General features: G+C 36.1%; 1 protein-coding gene across 1 annotated transcript in view; it reads left to right on the top strand.

The window, feature by feature from the left end:
* The window catches only part of LOC110383024 (uncharacterized), a 223,631-nt gene that overhangs the window by 10,561 nt on the left and 186,049 nt on the right, over positions 1-27,021 (top strand). The gene's annotated exons all lie outside the window — the stretch shown is intronic.

Below are 27,021 nucleotides of genomic sequence, written 5' to 3'. Positions count from 1 at the left end.
CCTTGTTAGTAAAATCATGGAATATCTCCAGTATTTATTCTATAAGACAATTCTTAATTGGATATTTCTTTCCTTACCAAAAAAATATGAATATTTTCCGTGACTTGAAATGTACGAGACTATCGGAGTAAAATCATGATGTTCACAACAGAAGAAAATCTTCTGTCGTGAACATTATGGTCGTGGTGGCCTAGTGGGTAAAGGACCAACCCCTCAAGTACGAGGGCGCGGGTTCCATCCCAGGTCAGGCAAGTACCAATGCAACTTTTCTAAGTTTGTATGTACTTTCTAAGTATATCTTAGACACCATTGGCTGTGTTTCGGATGGCACGTTAAACTGTAGGTCCCGGCTGTCATTGAACATCTTTGGCAGTCGTTACGGGTAGTCAGAAGCCAGTAAGTCTGACACCAGTCTAACCAAGGGGTATCGGGTTGCCCGGGTAACTGGGTTGAGGTGGTCAGATAGGCAGTCGCTTCTTGTAAAGCACTGGTACTTAGCTGAATCCGGTTAGACTGGAAGCCGACCCCAACATGATTGGGAAAAGGCTCGGAGGAGGAGGAGGAGAAGAAAATCTTCTACCAAACATCGACTTTAATAATAATACAGCGACATAGCCGAATGTCAGCCACGTTCCCATATACGTAGATCAGCCAGCTGCGCTGGACATATTATAGTGCACAAGCATTTGCGCAGACACAGGTGCACTTACAATTCCTTCACTCTCATAGCCCGATGGGACGGCAATCCGACACGCCCGGAGAGAGATCAGGCGCAGGACCGACATTAACGTGTTCTCATGCAATGGTCAACGCTCGGATGTATCAATAACCAACTTCCAGACTAGGGGCGGCTTTGTAAAAGTGTTAAAACCCACAAATCAAGTCCTTAAACAGACTCCAAACGCAAGTCGGCCAGAGCAAAAACAATCGGTTCACGTGCTTTCATAGGTGGGGCGAACCTTGGGTGCGAGTGCGGGGCTGCTGAGCAGACCATGTCCCACCTCATCGCATGTCCACTGTTCCCTGAAACTTGCTCGCGGCAGGACCTCATGTGTGCATCCGGCCGTGCTCTCGCTGTGGCGGCATATTGGGCTGACAAAGTGTAGTCTCACTATAAGACATGTCATCGACACGAAAAAAGAAGAAGAATTAATTTCGAGAATCAAACCCGAGTCCTCAGAGAGATGTGACAATTAGCCCAACGAGGCATTGACTTATTCTAAAATTTTGTGTTTCCGTCGCTTGTACCAATTATCTTACAATTAACGCTATTTTAAGATAGCGTAGCTAATGAAAGTGCTTACTGACATTTAAGTTATTTGTTCAGTCATGATATAAGTACCGTTTATTTAAGTACAAAGGAAATGCGGCAAATGGTCGCCCACTCTACTTTACCCACGGAGTAAGGATAAAGCAGAGATGCCATAATGCGGGTAGGTCAGGCGCCTTCTTCTAGGTCAAATTCGTACGGTGGGCATGGTTAAAACCATCAGTTACGAGTGAACTACTGGGGTGTTTGGCTGCCTCGGGACATCTGTCAACAATTTTTTCAAAATCAATTCTAACTCAAAATACAATTGTTTTCAGGCTGCATTGGCCCATAGATATATATATACCTTAAAGACTAACATACATTTTATATTATACAAAACTGTTAGTGTATAAAAACTTAAACCTATGTTAGTAACACTAAAAAACAAAAATGGGCCTCTTTGGTATTACAAAAAAATGGGCTAGCTAGTCTAAAGAATAAGGGCGAAAACAGTAACGTTCCTCGTCCTCTGCTCCCCTGTATTTTGGCGCACTACTTTCTTAGGAGATATTCCGTTATGGCTCCTCATTAGTCATTTTGTTCTCCATGATTTTTGCTCGCGTGGCTTAAACTGTGTTGTTATGAAGCCGATTGAATGTTAAGCAACTATTAATTATAATTTTGCTTTAGAAATTATAATTGGGTCATTGTGGACGTAGATAGGTTTGGAATTATTTTGGTATACAACAAATTATACAAAGCCTAGATAAGTGGTTGTTGTTTCAAAGTTAATTTAGAGTGTAACAATTTGCGATACAAAAATAAATTCTATTTCTATCTCTATTGTATCAATTGTGAATTTTTGCGAATATTTAAATTGACTTTTAGGTTTAAATGACCTGTTTCTTTTTCTATGCAAGTTGATCCAACCCCGTCCCGAGGGAATCACTTACCGCATTTGGATAAAAACTATGGAATATGGATGCATTTCGAAATCTTGAAAAAGTAGTTCAAGTAAGGCTTATAATTCTAAGTAATAAGACCGGTTCAATAAAACCCCGTTATAATAAAATGAAAGACCACTATAATCCAATCACGTTTTAGAAAATATAGTTCTAGACTCGTATTTTCTTAAGAACAATACATTATTCTGTACAATCTCTATTGAGATTTTCTTGTTCAATTTATATTATTTTTTCGATCTAGTGGTTGGAGTTTCTATAAAGTAAGAGTACCTGCAGACTACAGACTAAACAGTCGCCCGACAATTGACCCGATAGTGGCCAATTTTCTTTTTTTTTATTATTAGATATGTAGATTTAATATGTATTGTAAGTATATTGTCTAATATAAATAAATATATATGTAAATAAAAGAAATTAAAACAAGAAAATCTTGATGCCAATGAAAATTTTCAGTCGGTCTTATACCGGCTAAATACTAGATCTTTGTAATGTGCGTACTACCATTCATCTTCATACTGATTTATGAGTCAAAACAAATTATCGGCTGTTGATTTCTGACACTTACGCGAATATAAGACATTTCATCATCTTCCGAGCCTTTTCCCAATCATGTTGGGGTCGGCTTCCAGTCTAACCGGATTCAGCTGAGTACCAGTGCTTTACAAGAAGCGACTGCCTATCTGACCTCCTCAACCCAGTAACCCGGGCAACCCGATACCCCTTGGTTAGACTGGTGTCAGACTTACTGGCTTCTGACTACCCGTAACGACTGCCAAGGATGTTCAATGACAGCCGGGACCTACAGTTTAACGTGCCATCCGAAACACAGCCAATGGTATCTAAGATATACTTAGAAAGTACATACAAACTTAGAAAAGTTGCATTGGTACTTGCCTGACCTGGGATCGAACCCGCGCCCTCGTACTTGAGGTTGGTCCTTTACCCACTAGGCCACCACGAATATAAGACATTTAAATAGAACTATTTACAGCATCCATGGTTAAGAACAGACCATATGTAGTTGCTGTAGGGGGTCCAAAACGTCGGGATTACATAATACTAGCTTCTGCACGCGGTTTCACCCGCGTCCCGATGTGACTGTTTCCCGTAGCCGGATGGTGACAAAAACTTCTCTTCTTAATCCTATGTGTTTTTCCTGGGTCTAAGCTATCTCCCCTCTAATTTTCAGCTTAAACGGTTCAGTCATTCTTGAGTTATAAAATGCGTAACTACCACTATAGTAGTACAGCTATCGGCACGGATATCGAGCCATGACCTTCACCTGCGCAGAAGCTATTTATTGCCTTATGCGTACGAGTGCGCAGAGCGATCCCCACTCTTCCGCCGAGAGTCCAATATCCGTGCCGGTAACTATAGTAGTTATTAACAATATCGGCCGACTAAAAGTCTACAGTGTGCAGTTTCTCTTAGTAATAAAGTTTGCACAAAGGTTTCTATTTCAAGGCTTCGAGGGGAGCTGGCCGAGATTGCAACTGCACTTTCATCAAGGTTATATATTGACATTTCTGTCTGTAAACGTGATTGGAAATTTTTTCTCTATGATTTTATGAAATAAAATTTTATTTGAGCTGCTTTTTCTCGAGTTATGAATTTAGAAGTAATTTTTTTTACTCACTGTTGTCTGTCGCGCTTTCATGCTAAAACTACTACTCCGATTTAGATCATGTTTGATACACATTTGGTAAAGAGCCTGAGAAACGACATAAGCTAGAGGTACTTTTTACTTAGGTAAGGTAAGTGGTTCCATCGGGACGTGGGTGGAACCTTGGGGAAAAGCTGGAGTTGTATAAAACAATTGTAATTCTGTAGTTATTTGCAATATTCACGTGTGGTCTACATTTGCAACAAAACTCAATTTTCCTTACGTGCAATTCGCGCTGTAAACAACCACAAAATCATTGTACAGTCGGCGACATGAGAATAATTTGCAGTAAGTGAAGTTCTCCGAGATCCGAGAATCTAGTGTAACGAAAAAAATATTACGTAAGTATTTTCAAAAGTTTTCAACCACAGAATATTTTGCCATGGTATTTTGATACAAAAATCTCACTTAAAGACTGCAAGATTTCGATTCGATTACTTTCAATGCTTCGTTTCATTTAGTTAAAAAAATACATACTTAAAACTTAATCACAAATCAATTTATCTATTACTAAAGTCTATAATTTTGTGTTTATTGCGAACAGGCAGACAGACATTATTTTATAATGAGCAGTGAAGTATCGATTTTCTAAATTATAGACCAGCTCTAATCGTTACCTAATTACGTCATATTATATTAGGGATAACTAGCTATTGTATTGTGGGCATGGAAACTAGATATTCAGTTACAGTGCTTTGAAATCACAGTTTAGTACTGAAAGCTACCGCAGAGGTGAAGAGTCAAGTATGTACTTGTTAAGTAACTTAAGCTTCATTTATGTTATGTTAACATTAAATGTACTGCGAAAGTCTAAGTGTCAAGGCGACAGGATAGAATTTACTAAAACTGCTAGAGGTTTCTCCCGCTTCATTAGAAATTACTTTTTACAAGTTCAATTATACCATGAATACATAATAAAAATACTCACAAATTAATATAAGTGAATGATAAATGAAATCTGACATAAAACGCTTTACTCCCTTCTAACTATCTTGGTGAGCCCTCGGTGGGTCCACAATTGTGACAATCCCTACTAATATTATAAATGCGAAAGTAACTCTGTCTGTCTGTCTGTCTGTTACGCTTTCACGTCTAAGCCACTGAACTGATTTTAATAAAATTTGATACAGAGATAGAGATGACCTTGAGAAAGAACATAGTATAGTTTTTATCCCGGACTTTTGAAGAGTTCTCTTGGAATCGCGATATAACCGAACTCCAAGCGAAGCCGCGGGCCGAAGCTAGTCATTTTATATTTTCCACCTGATGTACATTATGGAATGCAATTACCAATATACATATGCATATCATTTGAGAAGTATTTTCTACACTTAATGATTACTGAAACTGATAGTGTCCACTTATTTATGTAGCTGACTGTACCGACCCTATATTTGTATTCAATGTGTGTGTTACCGGTGAATGCATTTAGCTTGGTTGCTAAAATTAATTATGGCGTTACAAACCCATGAATTTGAATACAAACAATGTTTGGTATAAATGCGAAGGTATGTTTGTTCTATCAAAACGCTTCTTGTAGGCACGGCTATTATTAACCTGAGTATCAAATAGGTAGACAAAATAATAAAAGTAATGAGTCCGTCATTTATGTAACTGGGTTGAGGAGGTCAGATGGGCAGACGCCCCTTGTAAAGCTCTGGTGATCAGCTACATCTTGTTAGATTTTAAGTCAACCCCAACATAGTTGGGAAAAGGCTAGGCAGATAATATGAATCCGTCATTTATATTGGCATGTTAGACACGATTTTTATCCCACGAATTAATATCAACAAACATACAGTTCGCGCCAAATCTTTTTGCATATTACTAAACTTAGCCATTTAAATCTTCAGATCATGTCGAGAAGCCTTGTTTATACGATGTTAGCTACTATTGTCACCAACTTTAAAATCTTTACCTTACACCATGTAACTGTAATATTACTACATCATTTTTTTCTATCACAAGGTAGAAATTCTTTTCTAAAATATTCTTTAAACTCCTTTACATCGAAGTATCATCAAGTCACGTATAAAATTACATTCATGTTTTATATCTATAAAAATGTTGAAGCAGTTTCATCCAATATACCAATTACACTATCGATTTAACTCCACCCTTTAAAAACTCTCGGATTTTTTGTAAAAGAAAATCTTCAGCTTTAGCTAAGGGCAATTTCAGACTATACATATTTTTTGCGTGGCTTTGTACATCAGCATCTATATTTCGCACTTTGAAAAATCGGACTAACATGCGCCAAATGTATTTGCAATTCTGAAGTTATTCATTTATGCAACTTTGGCTAATATTAACTTCACATAAGTAAAAGTTATGTGTTAAATACTATCTATTTTCCTGCGTATTCACCCGCGTTCCGTGGGAACTACTGCCTGTACGGGGATAAAATACAACCTATGTAACTCGGAAAGAATGTAGCTTACAACAGTGAAAAAAATTTTCAAATCGTTTCAGTAGTTTCGGAGCCTTTTAGTTACAAAAAAAAAATGTTACCTCTTTATTATTTTAGCACAAACTACTACTAACTTCATCTTTATCATACTAGCATAGATAGCCTTGTAAGAATTGCTTTGCTAATAGTTATTTATGTATAGTTATCGGCACGAATCTTGAGCTCTGACCTACATCTGCGCAGAAGTGATTTATTAGCAAAGAACCAATCCCGAGTGACGGCTATGACGCGATGCACTGCGGGCTAATCACCGCTTTAGCCCGCTCCCGCGCCTTACTTCATACCACAAAAGGGACCCAATAAATTATTTCTGCACAGGTGAAGGTCAGAGCTCAAGATTCGTGCCGATAGCTATAATGTATCTCTTTTTGTTTAATGTTGACTGTGTGGTGAATTGTAAATGTTACACGAGCTTACAAACGCATCACTGCTTATAAGTCGCTCGTGCAGTAAGTTCACCCGCGCGTATAAACCGCTAGTCTGAATCCACCCTTACCCTCATTTACATAAACGTACCTATTTGACTTGGTAACTTGATTGTTATTATATGTTTAGCATAAGTTATTTATAGTCCAATGCTGAAGATCAGACCTTTAGAGTCAGACCGGGGATTCTGAATTAATTCTCATAGTTATTATTATGGAATATTAAACGGGTTGTTATTGCAGGAAAAATAATACATTTAAGTGTTATTTTACTCAGGTATTTATAGAAATTCAATTGGCACGGGTAAATATGTCTACGAATCAGAAACTACTGCTCCGATTTGGAAATTTCTTTCAGTAAAAAAAATATATGTATAGTCCATTTATGGGGGCAGGCTATAAAAAATTACAGAAAATCCTAATGGGGTAAACCAGGACCAAAGCCTGATAAAGCTGTGGGATTGTTCGAAAGAGTTACCGCGACCCTGGTACATAAAGGGCTTAAGAAGGAACATGGTGGATTTTAGTAAGTAAGAGTCTGACACTCCCTCACGCTGCACCCACAGCGGGAGCCGTCCTCTGATGATTTCCCATAAAAAGGTTATATGTTTTATCCAAGTATGCAGAATAGCTATTAAGTAATATAACCGTGCTATATACCTGAGCCAAAATTGCCTACATTTGTATTCATAAACGTTGAGCCGATGGTCTGATAGCCCGGTTCGTGGTACAGTCAACTTCAGGTCAGTGGTAACAGTTTTATAGGAAAATCGTACTTATTACTATTGAGTTAAGGTGCATGACAGTTACCACTGATAGGCCAGTTCGTGGTACCAGAGTTGGCGATAACATATGCATATTGCATATGCATGGTACAATTATATGTTCATTATTTTCATGGTTTATGTTGTTTATTTTTGATTTGGTATTCAGTTGTGTCTTTTGAAAAACGATGTCTCTTTTTGTATTTTTGAACTTTCATGTACTTTTAAAAAGTTGTGTCAGTATCAGATTTATCTCCTTAAATGAAAATAATCATAAAAATATGACTTGCTTCCACCAGCGGGATGGCCTCGTTCCGTGGATACTATTTCGCTTACACGGATAAAAAATAGTAGCTTCCTCGATAAATGGCCTAACACTGAAATGTTTTTTTCAAATCGTACCAGAAATTCCTGATATTAGCGAGCAAAACATAAAACGTCGTATCACAAAACTTTTAAACGTCTGTTGAACACTTGTCTAAAAAAAGTTAGATTATGACGTTGAAATAAGACCGGTTTTGCAGCCACATTTTTAAACAAGTGTTCAACAGATGTTCAAGTTTTTGTAGATAGGCCAAAAATCTATACACAAATATAGTATGCTACCATGAAAACTAGCGTTCCATTACAATAACATAATCTCGTGACCTTGAACTGATAACCTCGAAATTGTCGCTCACTACGAACACACCTTCGAGCAATCTTCGGAATAACACATTAGCTTCGCTATCTAAATAGCCATAACGATAATGTTTTCAACTGATTTGTTCGACGAAATGACCCTAGAAATAGCCAGGTCATTATGAACACAACTTTAAAAAAAAAACTGCACTTAATTAACGTTAGATTACACTGCAAACTTTTAGTCGGCCGATAGTTTGTTTGGCCTCATAAATTAGTAGTACCTATGCACTTTACAAAGGTTAGCAATTTGTATGGCATTAAACCGATTAAAATCTGTGGACCGCCTTGGGCACCATGGTCTTTCCTGTAGCAAAAGTGCTGGTCGCATGGCACGACACGCCAGCATAAATGACATTATCCGTCGTGCTCTTGTCACCGCCGGAGTGCCAGCCATTTTAGAACCCAGAGGCTTGGCACGCGACGATGGCAAGAGACCAGACGGGATGTCTATAATGCCTTGGAAGATGGGAAGGTCTTTGGTGTGGGACGCAACCTGCGTCGACACCCTTGCACCTTCCCACCTTCCCAGTACGGCGAGCTGTGTCGGTGCAGCTGCTGCGGCCGCGGAAAACCTCAAGCGGCACAAATATGTAAACCTCACCGGCAATTGCATTTTTGAGCCGTTTGGGGTTGAAACCCTGGGACCATGGGGCCCAAGTGCCCACAGACTATTTCGAGAAATTAGTAAGCGATTAGTGGAGTCCACTCGTGACCAAAGGGCTGGCCTACACTTCGGTCAAAGGATATGCATTGCCATCCAGCGTGGCAATGCAGCCAGCCTTTTGGGCACGATCCCAGCTGACAGCGATGCGGATGAATATTTTGATACCTAGTTTTAATATTTCCCTATTATAGATTAATATTGATTATTATGAATAAAAATTTATAGAGTTAAAAAAAAAATCTGGAATTGAATTCACTATTTTCTTAAAAAAACCCACCACAACCGACAGTCCGCCGATATTGACCAATTTTTTTGAAGAAATTTTGATTCCAGACAAGTCAGTCGATCGATCTTTGTAAGCAATGTGTGTACTAGCATTAATCTTCATACTGATTTATAAGCCCAAACAAACTATCGGCCGACTAAAAGTTTGCAGTGTGCAAGTACAATAATGCATTTCGATATGAACTTTTAGTCATTTGGGAAATGGGTATAGTTCGCACAAAAAATTCATTAGTTGCAACAAGTAGGTCAAGGTACAAAATAGTTTGGCATATTATTACAATAGACGTTTTTCATGTTCGACACGGGGTGTAAGTGACCCCATATCCAGTCGGGGCAGCGGGATTGTTCGAAAGAGTTACCGCGGCCCTGGTACATAAAGGAAAGAGCTTAAGAAGGAACATGGTGGGTTTTAGTCAGTAAGAGTCTGAAACTCCCTCACGCTGCTTCCACCGCGGGAGAGGTCATTTGATGATTTCTCATCAAAAAAGGTCATTTCGACTTAAAAGAAACCGCACTTAGTAATCGTTACAATGCATTTCGATTCTATATGAACTTTTATGGTCACACGAAATGGCTATAGTTTGCACACAAAATTCATTAGTTCGAACATATAGGTCAAGGTACAGAATAGTTTGGCATATTTTTACAATAGAAGTTTTCCGTGTTCAGCACGGGGTGTGTGTGACCCCTTAAAGGGTGGAAAAACATGTTTGTGTGTGTATTAAAGGTGAACGCAGTAATAATACATTAGAAAGGTCTTTATGTGAACAGGATCTTTTTAAGAAGCTCTTTTGGTATAGCTGCGTGGGCATGCGATATAATTTTGTTATCTCGTATGTTTTTTCTTTGTAGTATTTTTCCTGGAAAAGTGTGAGAGGATTAATTTTATTAAATAGAAGTACAATATTTTAATAACAGATTTAGAATGTTGGTTTTCTACTGTTGCGGTGAGATTCCACCAGAATTGTTCCCAAACTGGCTGTAATTTCGCGGACATTTTAGAAATTTTTGCACCCAATTTCTTACTGTAAGTAGAACAGAAGAAATAATAACCTTGTGTGCGTTATCTCACACAACAGTACAAAGCAGGATCTTGCATTATAAATATTGTCTTTAAATAAGTGAATAAACATTATCTAACTTCTGCCCAATTAAAAACAGTTAATTACTTCCAGCTCAATGTACCAATAATACTTAAAACACAGCATTAATTCCATTTCTAAATAACAAAACAAAGTATGAAAGGCACTTCAATTTCAATCTATCCATTTAAAAATAACTGGGTTGAATATAAATAGACAAGAATATTGGTATCGTGGGTTACTTATTTTTTATTGGCAGCCATGTTTCCGTGAAATACTGAAGTTTATTGGTAAAAATCGATAGCATACAGCTTTGTTTAATATTACCTTTCTTCGTCTCGGTGAGTTTTCCTGTTAGCCAGCTTCGAGTTATGATGTTTTAGAAATATAAAACTGATTTCAATGCTGTACCTAATACTTTAACCTAAGTCTGAAATATTATGCTGGAAACCACATCAAAATCGGTTTAGTGAAGCGTGAGATAATCGCGTACAAACATACATGCACCTTACGCACAAGCACACATACATATGTACATACGTGCAGGTCTATTTGAAAAATGCCTTTTTTTATCTGTAAAAAGTGGATGTTTTGGAAATTGCTTATATTTTTGCATTTTTGCAACATTTTTTACGGAAGTAAAGTATACGTTGGAATAAAAATGTATTTTTATAAAATACTGTAAAACTGTAACATATTTTAACCTGAAAACCTTCTACTATGCAAATATAATTATGTAATATGTTGTCGTGAATCCACCTAGTTAAATTTTCATACAAAAATTTAGGAAAGTTTAAAATATGATTTACCTAAAAACTAAAAATACATTGTGTAGACAGAATTTTATACTAAAACTAAATTACTTAATTGAAAAACATGACTATCATTAATCATAACAGTTTTTTTCTGACGACATTTATATTAATTAGTAATAATTAAATAAAGTGATAATTACTAGCTTATACTCAGGAGTATTTATAAATTACATTGTTTTTAACATTCTTTTTATTCGTCTATATCTACGAAGATTATCGATATTTGCAAGCTTTACACAAAATTAATATATGTTTTATTTACTATTATATTTTTGTATTTAGTAGTCTAACTAAATAACCATTAATTTGAGGTTTAGTAACAATCTTCCGAATAATTCAACGTAAGTATTTTGGCAAAATTTTAACGTAAATGAATTAATCTAGGTATTTACCTTAACTTATTAGGTAATGTAGGTATGTTGTAGGTAATAATTTTAAGTTTGTAAATACAGTATAAATATAGTTTTAATTTTTATTGTAAATATGCCGTATTTACCTAAATCAAACGTATCATGTATAAATGTCATAGAATTTTCGAGAACAAATACTGTAAGGAAATATAGGTACTTAAAAACAAAGGTATAGGTACTAATCAAAAAGCCCTGACATTAAACCAACCTACAAGAGGTGGTATCAAATAATAATGTCGTCTTAATTACTGTTCCTAGTACGAAGGAAGTTTGTTGAACATAAGTGCTCGCGACTCACAAGGCTTCATTGTGCTACTTTGTCCTTGCTAGACTGTGGGTACCTAGTTAGGTAGGAAACTAGTACTACATGTGTAGGAAAGTTTCAAGACTCGTGTTGTAGCTTTAAAACCGTCAATTTCTTAACTAGGAAATTGTATTCTTTTTGTTACTGGGAAGTGATGAAAAGGGGTCGTATTGGGGGTGCTGTCCTTTTGTAAATGTGATGTGAAAAAGTGCTAAAAATTAGCCTACTTTCAATAAACGTTTTGACTTTGAATTTGACTAACGCTTATGGTAAAGGGGCTAGACTGGTATGGAATTTACGCGTGTTTTATTTTTTTTAATGAAATTAAATTTAAAATTTGAGGAAATTTTTGTCAGGATTGTCGACGTAAATTATTCGAGGAGGTGACTGGAATAGAAAAACCGATGTAGTTTATCGCGATCGAAACATAGGAAAAAGTCTAGTGTGAAATAAATGTATCTGCGAATTAATTTTGATGTACTTTCACGTAAAAATCTGATGCTTCGTTTGGGATAAAATTTAATATGGTGATAGCTACAATACAACCGGAGGTAAAAGTCTGAAGACCATTCTAACCGATAAGGAGGTCTGATAGGCAGTCGCTTCATGTAAAACACTGGTACTCAGCTGCATCCTATTAGACTCGAAGCCGACCACAACATAGTTGGAAAAGGATAATCACATTATAATAATATAAGTAAGAAAGCAGAGGTTTTATAAGTAAACTTAGCTATGTCTGTGGTTAAATAGTACATGCATTACAGAGAATTTCTAACTAAGATAATATTGTGGTTTGAATGAAGTTTCTTCGTAGTATTTACCTAGTTTTAATATACCTAGTAGAAGTCCTTTTGCGGAGAAACTGTTCGTAAAGTGACCTCGTTTTAAAATAATAATAATTATGTTATGATCAAGTTTTTATGTGCAATTTATTGATATCGAGCTCACTGCAAACTTTTAGTGCTTAGGCCGATAATTTAGTCATACTCATAGATCTGCATGGAGATGAATACTATGAATAGTAGTGCGTACCTACAGAAAGACAATCAGGTATACGGCTGGTCTACATGGATAACTTAAAAAGTTTGATTGTATTCTTTGATAACCTTGGTTCAACGATATAGATATAGATATCCAATAAATAAAATTGACCGAGATGAAACGACTCGTTGTAGTATACCTATAGGTTGCTGCAGGATTGTTCAGAAGAGTTACCGCGGCCCTGGTGCATAAAACGCTTAAGAAGGAACATGATGGGTTTTAGTCAGTAAGAGTCTGACACTGCTGCTAACTCATAGCGGGATCATTTGATGATTTCCCATCAAAGAATTTACCTATACCTAGGTACGATTTCTGAGTATAGAATCATTCTGTCATATTAAAACTTGGAGCATTAAAATAAAAATACCCAGTATAATTTCACATTTTATTTACCAAATAACAGCTTTAATATTGACACTTAAAGACTACAGTAAGCAGTTTAAAACACTCTATAAAATCTTTATGAATATAAAATGGTGTTTACGTCGTAACAGCCACAATTGTTCACAAATTCATTGCTTTTAAAGACGTTTATTTCAGTAGGTATGTATTTTAATTTAATCATTTTGTTTAAGTATATATTTAGGGTTTTTTGGTGAAATATTTTGTTGAAAATAAGTCTTGTTTTAGGCAATTTTCCTACGAGAAACATAAATGTCTATCCTACCAATTTTTTAAATGTGAAACTATGTATGTAAACATACATTTTGTTCTTCTCTTACGCTAAAACAACTGGATGGATTTTGATGAAACTTAGTTGTTATGTAGCTCATACATACTTACCTATATCAGAATAACGTATATGGTACTATTTGTTTATAAGCGGGAAGTTGTTTCTTTGAGATGATAGTCGAAGCCACTGGCGGAGATTCTCTATAATATTATTATTTAATTACTTACTAACCTTGTTTTAACTAACCCATACTTAGAATTTCTTGCACGGTCAAGCACAATTTTATGTGTATAAGCACCGACCCGGAACGATGTTATTTTTCTCGGGCCAGCATAAAAAAACTAATTAAAACCACCGTCATATACTTTACTAACTGTTTACTCTAGTTTTCGTTCTGAGTACTTAACGGGACTACACTACATAATCGGAGATTATTAAGTATCTAACTACATATATTTCAATTTTAATTGCAATTTTGTAATTGTTATTTTGATAGATCTAGTATAAAAGTGCTTTGTTTTTTTTTTAATTGGTTATTAAATAAGCATCCGGACGTATTTAATTCCTTTGGAAAGTTTTAACAAACAACCTTCGTATCTGTTTATTTGAATTGCAATACTTTTTATTTTGGCAATCAATTAATCGTTAAATAATTAATAGACATGGTTACTTGGAGTTTTCAGTTATATATACTTTAAAACGTGCTACGACACCTTTTTTTCAACCCTCATTATACCTATTTTCCATACTATATGCAGCCTAAATTCATACTTTATTATTCATATTTTTACGGAGGTACCTATTGTATTCATATGTCTAAGAAAACTAACAACCAAACCCACATTACTAAATTAATAAAACTACAAGTAACAATTGTTCACAATAAAAATAGCAACGTCAAAGATATTTCACAAAATAATATATCACAAACAAGGAAACGAAAATTTAAAAAGTTCGCACACAATGCAGAAAGGACTGACACTAGACTGCATTTCTAAGAAGCCTCGCAATTCTTCGCAACAACTACCTTTGTCACTGTGAAATGCTCAAACACTGAGAACGGAAATATAGCGGAGATTCCATAGGAAAGGTGGTCAGGCGGTCAGGCGCCATCTTGTAAAGTCAAAGTCAAAAACGTTTAATGAAAGTAGACTTTTGTACGTCAAAATTACAAAAGGACTGCACCCCCAAAACCCTCTTTCACCACTTCCTAGTGTTATGGCTGGGAAGAAGAAGCGGTGAAGAAACACTTCCGAGCAACACAGCTGTTTACTATAATTTAATATTAGGTCAAGCAACGTACGTTACGCTCGCGTTCCTTGTTAGATCAAATCCAATCTTCTTGGTTGAAAAAATCTTGATTGATCGGTGATTTTATTTTGACAATAATGGGCGGATATCCATAAAAGAGCATCTGCAAGAGCTAGCAACGTTCTTCGTTTTTCGAACACCGGAATTTTGGTGACGCTAGTTTTTTAAGAGATTTTGCGTTATGACATCTCCGCTAGTTTTGTGCTCCATGGTTTACATTCTGTAATTAATTCTGTCGCTCTGTAGCAAAGGGTGTATGAGAAAGCAAGATTTTACAACCTTGCTTAGAGATATTCTTGTTTGATGTTGTCTTTGGGACTAAGCATTCAGTAGGTAGGTAATGTTTATTATCTTAGTCATTATTTAGTATATTATCTTGGTCAGAGTTATAGTCTGACAGTCCCCCATACTGCAGAAGGGGACATCTGATGAATTCCTAAAAAAAAAAACTTTAATTACTATATGTATACATATGTAATATGTATGTATATGAGCACGTAAATTTCGGTCATGCACCTGATCTCTCTTCGGTAGTGTCGGATTGCCGTTCCATCGGGCTATGAGAGTGAAGGAATGTACCTGTGTCTGCGCAAATGCTTGTGCACTATAATATGTCCTGCGCAGTTGGCTAATCTCCTTATATGAGAACAGCTGCCGTAACCGATAATCAGCTAGGAGGACATCATCATCATCAAATATGTATAGGCTATTACACGCTTTTTTTTGATACGGACAGTAGTTCCCACGGACGCGGGTGAAACCGTGGGCTCTTTAAAATATTATTCTAGATATAAATAGGTACTAATATAAACGGTATGACGCAAACAAATGTTAATATAATTTGCAAGTAATGGTGTGGGTTTGTCTATTTCGGTTGCTTATACACTTACACATGTCCGCTAAATATAGCCCTGTAAAGTGATGGATGTGAGGAGAAACTATTTTTAGCTTTTCGGTCGGTATAATGTAAGATATATGGTAGGGCTACTGAGTGAATTGTAAATCGTGGTGGCCTAGTGGGTAGAGAACCAACCTCTCAAATATGAGTATGTGGGTTCGATTCCAGTTCAGGCAAGTGCCAAAGCAACTTTTCTGAGACCAATGACTGTATTTTTGAGAGCACGTTAAGCTGTAGGTCCCGGCTGTCATTGAACATTCTTGGCAGTCGTTACGGGCAGTCAGAAGCCAGTAAGTCTGACACCAGTCTAACCAAGGGGTGTTGGATTTCCCGAGTAACTGAGTTGAGGAGGTCAGGCAGTCGTGTTTTGGAAAACAATGATACTCAGCAGTATCTGGTTATTTATTTATTACACTTTTTGCACACATTTTACACAAAAAACAATGTACAAAGGCGGACTTAACGCCTTAGGCGTTCTCTACCAGTCAAACTTTAAGTGGAGGAGAAATTTCATGGCAGGTGTACTAAATATAAAAGACAAATCGAAAACATATACGTACATAGACTTATTATACATACACATATTATACCTATATATAATATTAAATAAACTTTAATACATATACAAATAACACAAAATTAAATGCACAGTTGTGTTAATTCTGCAAACTCTGGTGAAGATACTCACGAAGCTTCAATTTGAAAGTGTTAGGGTGGAAGTCGCCCCCAACATAGTTGAGAAAATACTAGGTAGATGATAAAAGGACTATATTTAACAAAAAATAGCACTTCTTTGCAGTTGGTTTTAATCCCTTATATACCGTTCAATGAGTGCTTAGTTAACGCGAGAATTAAGTCAGTTAAGCGACCGGTTATAACTCAAAATTAGCTTAAACTTCATTTTGTTTCTTGTTAGTTGATTCTTCATAAAGTTTAAGTTTAATGTGGATGAAGCTAAGACGGTAGTTAAAGTGATTATCAAGTTATTTCATGCGTGCACTTGTTGACTTATTTAACTTTTTAACCGACTTAAAGAAAGGAGGTTCTGAATATGAACTGTATATTCTTTTTGTGCGCGATTATCTCTGTTTGGCTGAAGAAATTTTAGGTTTAGGTTTTAGTTGCCTATGTTATTGAAGTCGATTTAATTTTTATATAAAACATATTTTTAGGTCAGAAAATTAAATGAACAGTGTTTTAGGAGCGCAGACTGAGTTTTATTTTGTTGACGTTTCAGAAAAAAAAATTGGCCAGTTTGTGTGTTTATTATAAAAATAGAACCTATGTATGTTCTGGGTATATTTATAGCATAAACAAAACACACACATATTTAAATATAGCGCAGTTTTAATAAAAAACAAGGAATTAAAAAAAATGTGATACAACGTTCCCCGTCATCTGATCATATCCCACCTAAAAAACGGACTTACCCTAAAGTTTCACCTATCCAATTTTTTCCACAAAACCATCAAGTCAAACCACTATGATCGATAGAAATAATTCTGTCTGATCCACAATGCAATCATAAAAATAAGCGGCCTTAGCGAATTGATTAGCTACGTAATCGCATAGGCCTTATGTAGGTCATGCGTGCTTTGTTAAGCCTTTTTGGCTATGAAGGTCTATGTAGGTAATCATATGACTAGGGTATATTAGATTGAATAGAGGCTCATGATTTATATTGATGAAGAAGTTTTGCATCTGAAGCTATCTGAGGGTGGCGTGGTCCACACCTAGATAAAAAGTACTCAATACTCAATTCTTTATTGGCATTCCATATGTTATACAGGTGGTATATTATGATTAGAAACAATATGGACCCTACATGGCACAGCTTAAAGAAGTATCCTATGTCCTTTACCAGGTTCAAGTCTTTATACATATGTACAAAATTCCACGAAAATCTGTTGGATAGTTCTAGCAATCTAGCGTGAATGCACGACAGATAGAAAGACAGGGTAACTCTCGCATTTGTAATATTAAAAAGGTATCCTACACACTACACATAAACTTTTTCGAAATCCACCTAAAATTCACAAACAGATTTCAGTGCAAAAAATTCGACACCCAGAGTTATCCCGTCTCAGTAACATAGGTTGACATTCGGAATCACTCGACTGTTCAGTGAGGGTTTTTGAAATTTTTTCTGCCACCGGGTGGCGCCACGTATGCGTCTGGTCCAAACAGCTGTCAAATAGTATGGAATTGTAGGTGCCGAACTTATTGTTTATTGAAATTCTGTTATATTGGAAGTGTTATTGATTTTATTATGGACTACGGTCAGAATAAGGTTTCCGAACTAAAAATTGAGCTAAGAGAGAGGGTGCAAAAGTCACTGGTACTAAGGAAAAGCTTGTTGAAAAATTTTTTAACACAATATGATTTAGTTTTTTTTATTTACTCAACCTCAATAGTAAAACAATAATGCAGTGCTTTAATTATAAAATAAAAAAACCACTAAAATCGTTCACTATTCATAGTAAAGATAAGCACTTTGACAGTTACCTGGACCTGACGACTCAGTGCGCCACCTGGTGGACGCCATTTTAGAAAACCCTCGTTGGCCAACGTATACCGGGTGACAAGAACTGGCTTTGTTACTAAACTGTGCAGTTTAGACAATTTTTCACTAGTTTTGGTTTAGTCGATTGTTTTAACCTGCGTTGGAAAAAAGAGGTAATTGATTTGTGACGGAAGAATTGCAAATGTTTTTGTGTGTAAATATGATAGTCTTTATTAGCTTTTAAATGTCTATCGGCCTCCAGTATAAACCGCTTGCAGGAAACGGGTTACTTGGATCGACTGCCTGTCTGGTCCTCTATCCATATGTACCTTAGGATATAAATAGGAAAATAGAGTAGATAGGTAGCAATAAATAATCTCCCATTGGAGAGATACTCGCAGTTCTTAGATTTTAAAGACTGTCTATAACAACTGCCATAGAAATGACAGCTGCTCTTTTGGGCAAAAAGCATTTCATATGTTTACTTATTCGATTAAGAACTGATTCTCCTACCAATCACTCTATTTTTTCGTCATCTTATTTTACACACCTTTTAAAACCAAAAATAAATTATATTTCAAAAACCTTTTACCTAGATATTATTACCATTTTTCCCATTTCCAACTTTAGACAAATTGGACCTGACAGTCGGTAGTAACAAATCGGGAAATATCATCCCACGAAGCTCAGGCTCCTATTAAATATTTATGCCCATCAAATAACCTGTCAAAGGAACGTTTCTATCTCTACGTTCCATTTTACGGACAAAAGTAAGATAAGTAGTGGTTACGTTTCGTTTTGCCTGCATAATTTAGTTTGGGTCATCATTTGTGGGTAGGCTGGACGAGTGAGAGACGGGGTAAGGTTAAGGCTTTAGTGTTTGTCAGCGTGTGTTAGGAGGATAGATATGCTAAAATTGGTTAGGTATTGTAGAAAGCCACAGTATTTTGTAAGCTACAGTATTAGGCTAGATATTGAACCAATTTAAAAGACTAATGAACAAAAAATAGTTGTTCTACTTAATTAATTCGCTCTCTCTGAATCGGTTTTAATTTTGTTTAGATTGAAAAACAGGCTGCTGCTTTTTAACATCTAAGTACCAATTGGTCTTCAAACTTAAGCGATACATGTATTTGTACTAGCTTTTAGTCACAGTTGGACTTGCCTCAAGAGGAATATACGCATCAAAGAAATATCTTCACCTTACAAAGATTTCCTTACAAATAGTAAGAAACAAATATAGGTATTTATTTGAACACAATACAGGTAGAAAACAGATTATAGGCCGTTAACACAAACAGATAAATAACAGAATATCATATCACACAAAAAATGAAGATGGCTTCGCAAATATTTTTTCGCTATTTCAAAAGCGAAACCGTTTGTAGTAAATATTTATATATTTGGGCAAACTTCCTAATACTCGCAAAACAAGGGTCTCCATTTGTCAAAAAGGAATTGAAAAAGGTTAAACTTTAAGTGGAATATATTGTTGTAGGAAAGTTTTTTTTAGTGTTCCGTACCGAGAGGGTAAAACGGGACCCTATTGTTTTCGCTCCTCTATCCGTCCGTCACCAGGCTGTATCTCATGAACCGTGATAGTTAGAGAGTTCATTTTTTTTCAAATAACAACAAATACTGAAAACTAGAATTAAATTAATATTTTAGGGGGCTCCCATACAACAAACGTGATTTTTCTGCTCATTTTTGCTCGATATGCATACAGAATAATAGTTTGGAAGGTACGGATCCCTTCGTGCGCGAGACCTACTCGCACTTGGCTAGTTTTTTTTATAAACTGATTTAATGGCCGACTGATCCCCGATTCTGTTCAACCTTTGGCATTACCTACGTTCCGTTTTACGCTTACTATAAATACATGTCTGGGTTTGTCAGCGTGGGCAGATATTAAAGAGGTCGTAAGGTGGTATGTAGTTTGTTTTTTGAACTTTGGGGTCTTAAGCCTTAGTTACAGTAGGCTTACATCTTTTGAGACGTAAAGTGTGTTTGTGGGTTCTTTGATACATACATATTTTACGAAAATGTTTTTTATCGTGTGGTCCGTAAAACCACAGATTACTTAATACTTACTGGTAAAACTTGCTATCAACAGTTTGTAATTTCAAGTTTTTGTAAGTTTTCTCTATTAATGCGCTCTTCATCTAATGTTACTTAGCTCAATCAAAAGTTGTAGTATTCGAAGGTAATTAATTAAGTCCAGAAATTGTCCATGTCGTTACTGCCAAATAATGTAATTATAGTATCTAAGCAAATTATATTAACTATGACCCAGATATACTGATTACCTCTGAAAATATATTGGCTTAGTAGGTATCTATCAGTCGACGGGTAAAATCGATCATAAGGTACAATAAAAAGTAACGTTTTAAGCGGAGTGGTCCGTGGACATGTTACACCTTCTGAGTCTCAGAAGGCATGTTGATTTTTGGATCCAACTGTCCCATGGTCAAATGGCTAACTTCAACACAAACTTATTTCACCTGACCGTAACGCACGAGACAATTTTGTTCGTCCGTCTTCAATGTCGTGTATCGACATCGCGTGGCCCCCGGCAGTAACCGGGCAGGGGATCAATTCATTTGTTTGTCCCTGACTTTCACCGAATACTTGAAGATATAGCAATATAGGAAGGGTTTGATTTAGGTGTGCCTGTATCGGACGCAGTTAATGGTTTTTTTTTGGGCTATTTTAATCGATTGGTTTGGGGTGACCAGTTGGAGTATGGGTCTTTAAAACTTAGCCATCCGCATATTGACTATATTTGCTTAATTATAAGATGAGATACGGATAAGATGTGGGTAATTGCAGCGGACTTCGATAATGTTTTAAGGCTATTGGTTGGGGTGACCAGTTGGAGTGAACGGCATTCAACCTAGCCATCTGTTTCTTGACTATATTTATTTACCTCCCTGTGGATAAGATGAAATCAGTTTTGACTATGACAAAAATCACTGTAAGCTCTCATAAGTTTTTGCGTTTATAAATCATTCATCCACATGTCCTGTTCCCCTCAGTTTTACCTTGATTACAGGAGAACTACTTACCGCAACTAGGTGAAAAGAAACTTCTGGTCCTTTCTCACAATTACCCTTAATTCGGTTCAAGTAGTATCAATGACGTGTAAGTACGACAGACGTGTAGTTAGAGTTATATTCGCATTTATAAATTAGGACGGATAAACACTATACTATGATAGTAAATTCTTGCTTACTTTGTTAGCTATTCTGTAACGTCAATCAATTAAAATGAACGCTTAAATAAATAAAGGATATTATTTCATTCCTTAAGTTTCAAAGTAAACAATTTTATCGTTTACAGAAGAATTCAAGGCTATTGTAATAAAGTTAAGAGTAACAGCACACTGAAGACTAAAAAGTCGGCCGACAGTTGGCCCGATGACTGTAACAAAAACATTTTTTTTGGAAAGTCATTAATCCTGCAGTTTCTTTAATTATTTACATAGATATTAACAATACATATTTACAATAAAAATCAAAAACTATCCTAGTAAAACAAACAACTAAAAAGCGTCAAAAAATTCATTCAAAGTCATTAATTCTATCAAACTTTTTAGTCGGTCTGATACCAGCTAAATACCTGATCTTTGTAATGTGCGTACTACCATTTATCTTCATACTGATTTAGGAGCCCAAAGAAACTATCAGCCGACTAAAAGTTTGCAGTGTCCGGCTATTCTAAGGTAAAGTAGGGTATTTATGAGCCCAAACAAACTATCGGCCGACTAAAAGTTTGCAGTCTGCGGGAACAGTAAGTAGGTATACTTCCCAACTTTATCAATAGAATTTCGTTTTTGCAAAGAACTGACTAAATATCCTTTTGAACTAAATCTACCATTTTTCTTTTATTGTTGGCCTAAAATATTTCAAGGTGAGGCCGAAAAGAATAGTAAAATAAAATCAATCAGAGTTACAAAAGTACCTAGTTAATATTCTTCACTAAGTTTCTTTTCCACTCGCGTCTTGCGGGAACTACTTACTGTACCTGGATAAAAAGTAACCTAGGTAAATTCTCAGGTTCTAGACTATAAAGTGTAAAGCATAAAATATATAAGTTAACATGATATACAGTTACCTACTTTCACATTTATAACACACATTATTTATTTTCTTCTTATTTTTTAGTTTTGTATGTATATTTATTGACTAGCTTCTGACCGCGTCTTCGTCCGCATAGAGTTCGGTTATATCGCGTTTCCAAGAGAATTCTTCAAAAGCCCGAGATAAAAACTGTCCTATGTTCTTTCTCAAGGTCAACTCTATCTCTGTACCAAATTTTATTAAAATCAGTTTAGTGGTTTAGACGTGAAAGCGTAACAGACCGACAGACAGATATACAGACAGAGAGATACTTTCGCATTTACTATATTAGTAGGGATCTAAACTAAAATTTTAGACCACAACTTCTTAGTTACATTTAAACAGGAGAATTTATCATACACCACATACATTTTCCCCAAGAATTCTAACTGTAACTAAAATCCGGACCAAACCACTATCAAAGGCTAGCTGTAAGTCTCAAAACTCCAAGATTTTGGATTACCTAACTTCAGAATACCTGTTCCTGAAAGTTACTCCTAAAATTGTTCTAATTTACTTCGCTACCGTTACTGAAATACTGAACCGAATTTTGATGCAACTCACGTTCATAGAATTACTTCAATTAACTTAAAAGCTGGCTTTGGGAGGAAATAATCTGGTGGTAGTATATTTTGGAGTAATGTTTATTTTGCTAGGTTTCGCTTTTGTGAAATGTTGGTCGTGGTTCCTATTGTTGTTTCGTATTTTTTGCGGTTAGAATCATTCTAGAAAATAAATAAACGTAATGATTGTTATGGGCTAAATATGAAATACAAGCAGTGTTATCTCACATCAAAGACATTAGTAGACACGTATTTGAAACAAAACTGGTATTTAGATACCTTTTTTTCGTTTTTTCCCTTTCTTATTTATTTAATTTTCTGAGATAACTCCCTCAAATAAGAAGTCACACAACATTCCTCATTTAACGGCCTTTATTCCCGTCTGTGATGATGATGACATTCGGTTATCCTTCATCAGGAACATAAACCAACGGAACATGACCAACTTTGGTATCGTATCAGTCTCCTCTATACGACATGAAATGGTATCATCATTCATTCACCTTTAACTTACACTAATGACAATTCAACGAAAACTGTTCTTACCAAAAAAAGACAAAGAATTTTTTAAAAATAACCATTCGTTAACAACATCCCTTTAAGCATTGTAATGAGGAAATAAATCAACCGCGTAGAAAACTGGCAGGCAATTGCTTTGCTAACCCTGGTAGGACCAGAGCCCAGTATAACTTGAGCCCTGTGTCCTCACCAAAGTACCCCGCGGTTCTACCAACGTTGGGCATACAAAGGCAGGGTGGGAGGTCTTAGAGAGCTGGTCCTTTCCACCGTGGCCTATCTTTTAGAGACAGAGAGCTTCTTTGACATTTCGAGAATCCACTGTTTTATTTGGTTTTGGTCGTTTAGTGTCGTCCGTTAGTATTTTTTTTGGAAAATGGTTGAAAATTATGGTGCGTTTTCTATAATACCATGAAAATTGCACTTGTGATCTATCTATGCCAGAATAAAATGTTAAGAGAGTTCAGTCAGAATGAATTTGGAAGGCCTTCCGTTTATTTCCCAACACTAGCTTTCGTCAATTGTTTCACCCGCATCTAATTGAAAATACTCAGCGCACCTGGTTAAAAAGTAGCCTATATCCTTCCCCAATAAATCGGCAATCGCTCCACTTTTCTTTCCTCAAAAGGCCATTCCAGACCGCGTACATGGTGACACTCACACATAATATTACTTGATCTATAACCTTTTTAGGACTTTTAAAAAGACTATGACCCTTGAGCGTTTCTTCTTAGGCATCAGTCAGTCAGGAAATGCTGACCCCAACGTTCTTAAATTGACGTGTAAAAGTGATGTAATGTCCATCTTGCAAAATAAACGATTTCATTTTATTTCATTACAATATCTTTTATACGACTTGTCTGTCTAGTCATTCAGCCTGACGTCATCTCACAAGCTTTCTACGTAGTCATATCAAATTAACAAAGGCAAATAAACACATACAAAGCAACTTAAGTTAAGTTTAAGCAAAGACGGTAACAACAGCTCTATGTAATGTAAGCAATAAGTTGTAAATCACGAGGGTGTTTCTGAACCCTTCATCTGCATATCTTAATGTTACAAGCCAACGCTTATTTGAAGAATGAACAAATATTTAGATCCTTGTAAAAATTGTGTAGGTATTTATTTATAGGGATTTTGGTTATTTTTGATGATAATTTATTCTTTAGGAAGCGTAGACTGCAAACTTTTAGTCGGCCGATAGTTTGATGGGCTGTTTATCGGATAAGAGATGTAAGACAGTAGCTAATTACAACGAACAGGAATCGGTCGATTCTAATGGCGTTCATAATTACCTTCAAACTAAACTATCAGTAAACTATCTGCCGAAATGGGATAGTTCACAACGACCATGATCATGGTTTAATCTGCAAACTATTTCCCACCTATATGTTGAGGTCGGCTTCCAGCCTAACTGCAGCTGACCAGTGTAGCGAAGACCAAAGATGTTCAAATGACAGCTAGGATAGCCCACTAATTTAACGTCCCCTCCGAAACCCGGAGGAACTCTTCATGACATATACCGGTCACCCATGCATGGACCTATAGCTCTTCCCTTAGTTTTGATTAACCTCATGGGTATTCTTCACGACATAGACGATCACCCAATCATGGGCCGACCTCGCCAAGTGTTGCTTAACCTTATGATCGGTTGACCTGTGCGACTGTTACTTACCCACGAGAACACAGGGTCTTTGAAGGTCGAATTATGATCAAGTTAATTTCACCCCATGCTCTTAAATATCACTGGTTAAAATAGGTACCCACATTAAAGGCTGTGCTATAAAATTCTATTTCCATCGATAGACTGTCTACAGCGTTGAAGGTTTATCTTACGTGTTCTATTAAAAATATCGATAAAATATTAAAAACGAGATTAATTATAGCGCCGCCCTCGATGGAAAAAACCTTTGATTTTGATCTACTACTGATGAACGCTTCAAGTTTTTTTTTTTTTACTCGGTATTTATAATTATGACGATATTTTTTTCATCGTTAAGTCGATTTAAAAATGTAATACATAGCCATCGCTAAGGTGATTTCTTGGATCGATTGAAAAAGGCTTTTAAAGCTTCTATGTTTGTTGAAAGACAAAAATCCATTAATGGTTGCCGGATTTAGTCCTAAAATCCTTAAATAAGTGAAAATTAACTGACTAACTTAAGATAAATTGCACCATTTAACTATGATAAGAAAACCATAACTAGTTTAAATATATTCTGGCAATAAAAAGATATGAATGGAAGGAGAAAACATGCTGCGCCGACCCCAAATAAAATTGGGATAAGGGCAGGAGGATGATGATGATGATGAAAAAGCCGTGAATTGCATCCCATTGGTCAATCCGGCGATTTGGCAGTTGGCTTTATAGTTCGGTTATAAATATAGTTAACAGAGCAACCCACCATTTTTTCACTAACAGTCAATATAGGTAACCTTCTCTTCACAGATCAATAAAATAAATTTAAAAATAAACCCACAAATTATCGATGGAAACAAACAAAACGGTTTTCCGCTCCAAAAACAATGAAAAACACATTAAAATTATCAAATGATTGCCTCCATTATAACGTAGGACATTAATTGTTGCGTTATATCAGTGTAGTTACACTGAAACTCATGAATATTTTGTATTAGATGTTCGATATTGATAAATATTCGATATTGGGTTTGTACCTGATAGTTTCTGAATTGGTTTTGTTTTGGATTTAGTGAGAATTTTATGTACTAGCCGTTTTCCCGCGGTTACACATGCGTCCCGTGGTAGCTACTGCCCGAACCGGGATAAAATATCTTATAATATATATCTATAATATATAGCCTATGTTACTCGCAGATAATATAGCTTTCTAATGGTGAAAGAATATTTAAAATCGGTCCAGTAGTTTTTGAGTTTATCCATTACAACCAAACAAACAAAGTTTTCCTCTTTATAATATTAGTATAGATAAAGGTACGTTTTAAATGCTAGCTGCCGACTGCAACTGCTGACCGCACATGCCGCGATTGCATGAAGTCGGCCGCAGCTGCACTATTTGTTTGTATGTATTTACATGAAACCGTTTTGGATTGAAGTGGCAGAACGTGCAGTCGAACTTAGATTATCAAATGTTTTCATGAAGTCACAGCAGTTGCAGTCGGCAGCTAGCGTTCAGATGGTACCTTAATGTTTAATCTGACTTCCCAAAAAGGAGGAGGTTCTCAATTCAGCTGTAAAACGGCTTCTAAACACCACCACCACCAAGAATTCTAGACCATACCACCTAACAGTATTTTTGTTGCTTTTTAGTGTTCTATTTCGGTTTTATTTTTTTCAAGTTTTTATTTACGGTGCACATACTGTACCTACATATGTATAAGATCCGCGCGCGCGGAAAGAGAATTTTAGATTCATCGTCCCAACTAAAAGACGACTACTGCTGGACAAAGGCCTCTCTCAAAGATGCCTAGTCTAGGGAGATTTGGTCATACTCATCGCACTGGACATGCGTGTTGGTGAGCGCAGTGTGGCATATTTTTCATCATCGTCGATGCTGTTACCCATCTCTGAGCAATCATTTGATATCCCATTTGGGGCTTTGGTTATACCACCAAACGTGATGGCCTAGTGTATAA

This window comes from Helicoverpa armigera, chromosome 26 (genome assembly GCF_030705265.1).
Source record: "Helicoverpa armigera isolate CAAS_96S chromosome 26, ASM3070526v1, whole genome shotgun sequence".
Classification (NCBI taxonomy): Eukaryota; Metazoa; Arthropoda; class Insecta; order Lepidoptera; family Noctuidae; genus Helicoverpa; species Helicoverpa armigera.
Note: the sequence above shows the minus strand (reverse complement) of the source record. Positions and strands in the feature narration are given on the sequence as shown.